This window comes from Microcebus murinus, chromosome 14, assembly GCF_040939455.1.
Source record: "Microcebus murinus isolate Inina chromosome 14, M.murinus_Inina_mat1.0, whole genome shotgun sequence".
NCBI lineage: Eukaryota > Metazoa > Chordata > Mammalia > Primates > Cheirogaleidae > Microcebus > Microcebus murinus.
This window is the reverse complement of record NC_134117.1, coordinates 56561802-56571800: the sequence shown is the minus strand read 5'-3', so window position 1 is coordinate 56571800 and position 9999 is coordinate 56561802.

Sequence of the window (9999 nt, the reverse complement as noted above, 5' to 3'; positions counted from 1 at the left end):
CCCAGTCGTGCACGTGGCATCCCTTTATGTCTACCGTGTTCTATGCATCGGAAGTAAGTCTCTAGGTCTACCCTCACGTGGAAGGCGGTGCACAAGGGTTACCAGCAGGCAAGAGTCACCGGGGACCATTTTTGAGGCTGCCTACCTCAGTGATAAGAGTGACTACAAATGCTTCCTGTGCACTTCGCATGCTCTGGGAACTGTTTTGAGTGCTTTCCATACACAGTCTTATTTCATCTGCATTGCTAAACCACATTTTATAGATAAGAAAACCGAGACTTGGAGAGGTTACGTAATTACTGGCGAACCACCCATCTAGGAAGTTGGGATTGCTGTGAAGCGGGTGGCGGGCCTCCTCTGGAGCCCACACTGCTGGCCATGCCCTGTGCAGCCTCTTCTGAAAGGACGGCTAGTGACTCTGCTACTCTTCCCTTCTTGCATGTGACAAGCTGAGAACCAGGGAGCTCAAATACTGTCTGAGGTCACCCAGCAAGCCAGGAGCAAAGGCAAACTCAGGTCATCTTAGTGTCTCCTGGGTACCTGGCTTCTGCAGGAAGACTAGAAGTGGGCGATTAACCCATAAAGTAATATCTCACTCTCTCTCTCTGTGACCTTTCAGCTCTCTAGAAACTCAAAGGAGACTGACACTTGGCCCAACTCTGAGCATCAGCTGAAAGTCAAGCTTCCCTCCACCCCAAGTTCTGACATGAAGCTGATGGCCCTTAATGGTACCTATGATTAATCCACGTCCCTTTTCTGAAATACTTAAGCTCGCCTTGGCTGGGAGAAAAAAAACAGGCCTGTCCCAGACATCAGAGTAATGGACTGGTTTTAAGTTCTCCTGGGGGCTTAATAAAAGGTGGTAGTTTGGGTAACGTTTCTGCGATAGGCCCTTCTGTTAATACTTATCTGGCTAATGCATCTTCCAAATGGCCTAGTGCAGCTTTCGGGACATTAAGGAGGTTTCGTAATGTTGTTCTACATATGGTATTTCTGCACTGGATCTTTTTTCTTCCTTTGCACTTGTATAAATTATTTTACAATGAAGGTGGTGATGCCGAGGGAACAGGGCAGGACGAAAGGTTAGGATTTCACAGGACCCAGCCTGAGGCATTTTTGGAGGCCGGAGGGAGCCAGGCCCCACATTCTTGAACACAGGAGGAACAGGAGGAATGGAAACTTGGTGGAGCGGCGGGGCCTGGGGCTGACAAACACCAGCTGTGCTAAGTACATATCACATCCTGGCCTGGCAGACGTCTTCTCCTTCAAAACGACACAGGCTATTAGCAGACTCACCCCAAAAGGATATGCCAGGAGTGGATGCATGGAATTCCTGCTGATATTCCGGAATCTCAAGACTGAAGCAGTCTCCTGCCCTTATCAGACCAGCCGAGATAACTGCAGTGAGGGTGGAATCTACACCCAGAGAAAGAAATTCCACCTTATAAATGCCAGGCACCAGGTCCAGGCCCTGGGTTTGACGACTTTACTCATCCACATAGCTGAGTGCCTGTCCAGTGCCAGGTATGGCGCTGGGAGCTGTAGACACAGGATGAATTAAATATAGCTGGTGCTGTGAGGGGACTGCAGGGTGATGAGAGGTGCAGCTGACATCCAAACCAGCTACAAATACACAGTGTGATGAGTGTGTAGACGGAATGAAGCCAGGGGCGGGATGGGGGCACAAGGCCAGCACAGAGTCGATCAGGGGTGTGGGGAACACTTTCGGAAGATCAACCTTGAGCTGCATCATGTGAGATGAGTGAGGGGACCCTCACTCATCTCACATGAGAAAGGTGGGCATGAAGTCATGGGACGTGGTTCTTTAGGAACACTCACAAGGCTTCCTCTGAGATACCTACCCTGGACTGGAATTATAGGGCCACAGGGCATACAGACTTTAGTTGCACTATTTCTGTATGATTCTCCTGAACAACTGCAAAATAACTCCTACAGCTGTGCACAGGGTCTCTATTTTTTCTCCTATTCTCACCCAGAGTTAATGTTTTCCAACTTCCTAATGTTGGCCAATCTGATGGCCTATAAAACAGTAACTCTTCCTGACTCGAATTTCTATGCTTTCTTGACACTTTGAGCACATGTTCAGAAATGCATTAGCCATTGGGATTTCTCCTATGCATTGCCCATTCAGATTCTTTGCCTATTTTTCTGTTTATTTTTCTTTCCTTTTCTTGCTGATTTGCAGGAATCACTTGAATCCACTTATTAATCATTTGCCTGTTTTAGGCTTTGCCAAAGTCTTCCCCACAATTGTCATGCATGTTAAGGTTTTTAATGGTGCACTTTGATGAATATAATTCTGCCTTTAATTGTGATATAAATCCCTTTGTTTCTCTCCTTATGGGTTGTGCTTTTGGAGTCTTATTTAAGAAATAATTCATGATTTCAAAGTCAAAAAAAATTTACATATTTTTCCTATTAGTTTTTAGTCTTAATTTTCACATCTAGGTTTTTGAACCACTTGAGTTTATTTTTATAAAAAGAATGAAGTAAAGACTCAGCTTTGTTTTTCTCTGCATGGGAAATCACTATTCCTAACATAATTGACTAATTCTTTCTCCACTGACTTGTGATGCCGCTTTACCATATACTTGTTGGGAGACGACTCTCCATGTGCCAGTTGAATTTCTGTATTCCTCATGAGCAGAGACTATGAAAGACTGTTTGCAGCTATCTTTTTAAAGTTGTTTGTGTAGCAAACAGCCTTGGAAATAGAGATAATGTCTCCTTGCAGAGCAAAGGGCAGGTTTGTTTACTGCCCAGTGTAATAAAAATAACATCTCCCTCTGGAGCAAATGTCAGGCAGGTTTACTGCCCATTATGAAAGGTTTGGGTTCCTTAAGCTAAGGGTTTCTCTCCTTCCAATTAACCCACTGTGCCTGCAGGCATCACCTAGACCTCTTCATGTTGTCCCTTAGGAATTGGGACTCAGGGAATCAGCATAAATGCTGACATTCTGGCTATTGATGTTGGTATAAGTAACAAACTGTCCCTTGTCTCTGATCCAGGGGTCTCATGTCTTCTGCCGACAATCATGAAATTGTGACAGGCTAACTTGTTAGCTTGCAAGTAGCATAATACCTCAGACTACTAACAGTTTACAACAATATCAAGTTCTCCCTTATAATTGAGACTCTGTACTTGTTTATTAGAATATTTGTCTTTTCTTTTTTTTACACCAGTACCAGCCATGACTTGATGTCTGATACAGCAACCTCCCAACTTTGGTCTAAGTCAATGATTGGCTTAATTATTTCTTAGCATTCATTCTCTCATAGACAATTTTTTGGGGAATCAGTTTCTTAAGTTGTCCCTAAAATCTTATTGGGATTTTGATTGGAATTATTTTGAATGCACAGATAAATATGGGGAGAAACAGCATCTTCATAATACTCCCCATTCATGATTATTGACTATATTTTATTTCTTTATGTTTACATTTTTTGTACATTCATAAATGTTTTCTACATTCTTTAATAAGTCAATTGCTACTTTGTAGTGCTTGTTGCTATTGTAAATTATATCTTATTTTCTACTACAATTTATTATTGTTAATTGAGGTATAGAAAAACATTATTACTTTTTACATATTAATCTTGTATGTGGCAAAGTTATTTATTTTTCATCTTAGTTATTAGAGCTTGCTGACTGTTTGGAGTTTTCTATGTAAATTATCATATCACTTGTAAATGAAGGGGAAAAGTCTCTTTCTTTTCACTCTACCACTACTTTCTTTCAATATCTGTGTTAACAAGAATCTCTATAATTATGTGATACAGTAGTTGTGATAGCAGCTCCACTAACAAGTAGAGGTCTTCCTGACCTCAAAGGAAATTTCTCTTCGGTGTGATGTTTTTCTCTACGTGGTTAGTATGTAGGCTTTGTTCAATTAGGGTTGTGATCATCTATTCATTTTTATAAAAGCATTTTAAAAATTAAAAATTACTGTTGAACTGTATCGGATGCTATCTTGGCACTGATATGATGGTTTTCCCCTTTCTATCATTAGTATGCTAAATCACATGCATAGATGTCCCTTGCATTTCTGGAACAAATCCTACTTAATCACAGTGTATTTTTAAAAGGTATGCTATTGTATTCAATTGCCTTATCATATATTTTGGAGTTTTGCATTCATGTGGACCATTCTACAGATTTTTGTGTTGGCTCTGAATTTAAACAGAGAGTCATGGAAGACTCTCCATTTTCCAGTGGAGGGATGTGTAACAAGGTCAGACTGACATATTTAGAAGGACTATCCTGGCTGCAGTTGTGAAACTAGACTGTAGTGAGCAGGGATGGGATCATGGAGAAGAGTTCATTAGTCTAGTCACTTTGCACATTCAGACGGAAACGGTGGCTTGGAGCAGGGTGGTGGCAAAGCAGAGGATGAGGAGGCTGGATGCTGGGTATATTTTGAAAGTTGGGCCAACAGGATGTTCTGCTAAGTTGAGTATTGCACGGGAGAGGAAAAAGGAGGAGTCAGGCTTTTGACTTGAGCAAGTGGAAGAACCGAGTTGCTAGTAGACGACACAAAGAGCAATGCAGACCTGGCCATTGCAGGGTAAAGAGGTGGGGCTTGGTGGGACATGGTAAGGACAGTGAGCATCTAATGAACTTGCTGCAAGGACCAGAGGACCGATCTTGAAGTTCAGTTTCCAAAAGCACTGCCTGGAACTTTGCCCCAGCAATGGTCTGAGGAGGGAACCTACCAAGCCTCCACACCGCCCCTGTCATCACCACATACTAGCTATAACAGGATTTCGGAGACATCTGTATCACAGGTGCTGTCAGCTCCATGCGGCTTCTGTGCCCAAACACAACTGTGCGATCACTGCTGCTGTGAAAACCACTCAGCCTTCTTAACCTCCAGCCTCATCAGCAAATCTGCATTCTGTATTGAGTTCTTTCTCCACTGGCTCAGCTCTAAATCCAACCCCCCTGCAGGTACATCTGACTGGTGGGGCCACATGCTTGTGCCAAGCTGCAAAGGTGGCCAGGCAAGTAAGTGTTCTGACTTCTATCACGGGAAGACTGAACTCAGAAAACAGTATGCTTACAAAACATAACAAGGTGTTCAAAAGGTTCTGAGCAGCCAGGAAACTCGATACTTGTCTATGAGAGTTCTTCGCTCCTGTTTACTTCCCAGATTTCACTGCTCTCATCAATTACCTTTGGCTTCTTTTGCTCAAAAAAAATTGTTTTTAGAACCATCCGTATTTTGTGTGTATCCTTGGCTTGTCCGTTTTTACTACTGAGTATTATTTCATTGTATGAATATACCACCATTCTGTTTGTTTTGTTTGTGGACATTTGGGTGATTTCCACTCTGGGGCTATTATGCATAAAGCTGCTTTGAACGTCTTTGTGCTGGGGTAGACATGTTTTTGTTTCTCTTGGACAAGTACCTGATAGTGGAAAGGCTGGGTCATTGGATAGATGTATGTTTCCTTTCATAAGAAACTGCTAGACCTGTTTCCAAGATGGTCGTGCCATTTTGTCCTCCCATGAGGGGCGTGTGACAGTGCCCGTTGCTGCAGGTCCTCACAAACACTTGATATTCCCAGGGCCCTGCCTCAGGTCTGTCTCACCCCAGAACACACCTGTCTGGTGCCCCTTCCTGCCCACTGGCATAAGGGGACCTGTCCATTTCTGAGCCTAGAGAATCTCCCTTTCCCTGCGCCCCTTGCAGCCTATGAGTGGAAGTTTCCTATAATGCGTATTCTTGGGCTGGCCTCAGCCAAGTCCCTTCCTTTCCCTGGACCTCAGTTTCCCCGTGGTTGACAAGAAGCTTTGGAGAAGGTGATCAATTCACTTCCCTCCAGTGGTGATATTTCTCTGCGAGCCTTTCCAATCTATGTTCATTCCTCATCTCTTTTTCCATCTGTCACTTGACACCCTGGGATTGATTACATTTCTTTGACTGCCTTGGAAAACAACTTTTTAAAAAAAAAAGCCTTTAAATAAAATAAAGCTCCATTTCACTAAGAAATTTGAGAAGAAAAGTAGAAAGGAATGTGACATTTATTGAACACCTACTAAGAGCCATCTCCTTACAAACCCAGCCTCTCGTTCAATCCTTGCACACTCCCTACAGTGCAGTTTTTCTGAGTGACAGTTTTACTGAAGTTCCACTTTTCCCTCCACCTCTGTAGTCAGAATTCTTTAGAGAAGCAGAACCGACGTGACACATTTACATATACCAGGGGAGATGTATTATAGGATTGTCTCATGTGACCACGGGGGCCTAGAGAAGTCCCATCTGCAAGCTGCAGAAGTGGGGAGGGGAAGGCCTGTGTAAGTCCCAGATCTGAAGATCCAAGAGCCTGGAGCTCTGATGTCCAAGGGCAGAAGATGGATGTCCCAGCTCAGAAAGGGACAGGGAATTCCCCCTTCCTCTGCCATTTTTCCTATTTGGTCCTGCAACGGAGTGGATGGTGCCCAAACGTGTAGGTGAGGGTGGACCTTCTTGACTCAGCCTATTGGTTCAAATGCTACTTTCTTCTAGACACACGCTCACAGATTCGCATGCAGAAATCATGTTCTGCCAGCTATCTGGGCATTTCTTAGCCCAGTCAAGTTGACACATAAAATTAACCATCACAAGCTCCACTGCTCTTCCCCAAGCCAGCCCAGCAGCCCCTCCCTTGCCCCAGCTCATCCTTCTCACATCTCCTCCTTTCCGGAGAGTCCCCGGACAACTGGTTTAAAACTGCACCTCTCCTACTGCCCCCAATGGTTCTCCTGGGTTCCTTCTTCTGCTTCACTTTTTCCTATATTATTCACCAGCTGGCTAAAATTTATTTTTCTCATTCATTTTTTTCTTCCCTCTCCCACCCCAACTGGAATTTTTTAAGCTTCACGAGGTCAGAAATTTTTTGTCTCTTTCGTCCACTGCTATATCTTGTATAATAGGCACATAGTAAGTAAGCGATCAATTGACATTGAATGCACGATGCATACATAAATGAAGGAATACATGAATGAAAAGAAGAAACAGAAGTTCTGAAAGAGTGATAATCTTAACCTAGACGACCCTGCTATAGTGAGCTACGGGCCTGGGAGGCAAAGGTGAATGAGGCCTCCCCTTCCTCTGTCTAAAGAAGTCTCCCCTTTATCCTCTTTCCCTGCATCCTGCCTCCTATTCACTCCCTGACCCAGTAGCAGAGATGCATTTGTTCATCAGCTTTCTACGCCACTAGAAGGCAGGGACTGGTTCCCTGCTCTGTCCTTAGGGCTAAAAGCATAGATTGTTGGTCCTCCATAAACACATTCTGAATGAATAAACACACAAGTGAAAAAAATGAATGAATTCCCTTGACTTCTATCATATATTTTATAGTACTAGGTTTCTATCATATATTTTATAGTACTAGGAAGTTCTCTTTTTATGCACTTGTTATCCTTAAAACTTATTTATAATTACCTGTTTAAAGTGTCTTCCCTGCAGGGTTCCAGGTTTCACAAGGGGCAGAAACCCTCTCCTAAATACCCAAGGACTAGCACTCTCTGACCTGCAGTAGAGCCTTGATAAACATAATGAGCATGTGTTTAATCAATACACGAAGAGTAAATGATTAGCACGTGATTGTCAGCTAGCCAAGTGCATCGGGCCTCCGTGCAGCTCCCCTGCACTTGCTCTGACTCAGGTACTGCCTTGGCCACCCAATGCAGGCGGTCTCTACCCACGGGGCACAGGGTGGCCAGGCAACTCCCCCGCACTGTGCAGCTCTTGCTTCTTTCTCTCGGGTCTTCTCAGCCTCCATGTTGTGGCAGGCCCCTGGCATCTCTCTGCACCTACACAGCCCCAGCCAGAAGGCATGAGCAGTCTGGAGCCAGCTTTGACCGATGAAGGGCAGGAGCCGATGGATAAATGCTTCCCTGTTTGGTCTCCGGACAGACAGTCCTGAGGAGCCGCTTGGCATGCTTCCAGCCACCTGCAGTGGTGGCCAACTCAGGAACAGTCTTGTGCGGGCACTCCCTCCTGCCCTTGTTTACTGCCTCCCTCTCACCCTGTGCACTTCCTAATAAGCCCCTGCACACAAGCCTTTGTGTGGGGCTTGGATTTCAGGGGAACCCAGGCCAGAATGCCAAATGCAGAGCTGCAGGGAAAGCCATCTTCCTGTTCTCAGCTTCCCGAAAACCTGTGATCTAGGGTTGTCCACCTTCCCGAAGGCATCCTTGCCTCTGATGGGCAGGAGGCAGAAGGGTTCATGCGGCGGGAGATTTCACGATTACTGCTCTCCCCATGGGCGCCGAGGGCCAGGCCTGGAGGGAAGAACCAGGAAGCCCCCATCCACATCATGTCTCCCTCTCCGGCTTTACCAGGGTCCAGGCTGGACTGTGGTTGCCATCCGACTACAATGTCCGCTTTTCAACTAATCAAAACTGGAAGAAGGATGTTTATAATCAATCAGCATCCTCAACCCCCAACAGTGCTGTCAATGGGGGGTACATAAGGTGCTCTAGTTGACAATCATATCCTAGTGTGGGGAGTGGCCAAAGAAAGCCACAGAGAAGAGGTCACATCTGAAGTGGCTTTGAGGGCGGAGAAGAGCATGCTCCGGTGAGAAGTCAGAGAGGGGCATTCTGAGCCAAGGGTCCATGCAGAGATTCGTGCCGGGCACACAGCTAGTGAGTGAGCAGTGCAGGAGGCAGGCCCGGGTCTCCTATTCCCAGGTCCTGAGCTCATCCCTCACCCCCCACATCCCCACAATGCACTCGGCTTCTTTGGGTACAGAGCAGTGAGGAATGCTTTTGGCTATAAATGATGGAAAACCTACCCACAAAGGATTGCTTTCTCTCCCGTGGCAGGACACCTGGAGAAAAGCGAGTGCCGTTACATCAGAGCCTCTACCCTGCCAAGGCTCCGTGGAGCTCTTGGTCGATTCCCAAGACTTGTTGCCCCTTGATCTCAGGACAGGCTTCCCCGGCTGGGCTCAGGCAGGTCTCCTCCCATCACTGGGCCTGTTTCCCCACCTCTAGAATTAGGGGTTGTGTTATCCCTTCCATTCCCTGAAAGGATTCCTGCTGGAGTGGACAGACCTCCAGATTTTAGAGTCCTATATAGTTGTTTCTGTGCATTGGTGTCCTCTCTGTCTCTGTCTGCCTGTCTGTCTGTCTGTCTGTCTCTCTGTGTCTCTCTGGCTGTGTAATCATGGTCTAGTCATTGCTGTCCACTCTGAGCCTCACATTGCCTGCTCGTAACATCAGGATGATTGCCAAGAAATCCTGCCACATTGAACACATCTGGGCACTGAGGTGGACCATCCTGGTGCACAAGGTGAGAGGAGCAGAGGACGCAGAGCTGAAGAGAAAGGTGCAAACCCAAGGTGCTGTCAGGGCAAGGCTGAGTACATGGGCGTTCCATCAGCCCAGGGCAGCCACCCGGAGTGCAGCCTGCTGTCACGGCCTGGGAGAGACGCCAGGCCTTCAGTGCACTTGCTTCTCCTGGGGAAGGGCCCCGTGGGGACAGCCTCCCCACATACAAAGACTGCCACCCAGCCCCGCCTCGCTCTGGCCCCCAGGGCCCACCCCCGGGGCACTGCAGGGTCCGTGGCTGATGGCATTGCCAAGGGGCAGAAAGGGTGGGGAGCAGAGTCCCAGAGCCCTGAGCTCGAGTGGCCAATTAGGCCACTATGTCCCTGGAATGGGGACCAGCCGCCCAAGAGGGACGTGCGCTGTGCTCCCGGTGTACAGGAAGTGAGCCGCCCAGGGCCATCTGGGATGTGTTTTCAAAAAAATCTTGAAAACTGCAGCTCCAGCCAAGGGTAAACAGGATTTCATTAAATCATGCCTGGCCCGAGGCACTGGGAGTGGGTCTGATTTCACAAACGCAGCCACGTTCCCCGAGTGATGGCCTGGCAGCCATGCTGGGAGAAGACACACCTCCTCAGAGGGGACAAACAAAGACGTCCCCAGCGTTTTTGTCTGGCCTGCTCCCAGCAGGTGCCAGGTGGACAAGTGGGTGCCCCTGCC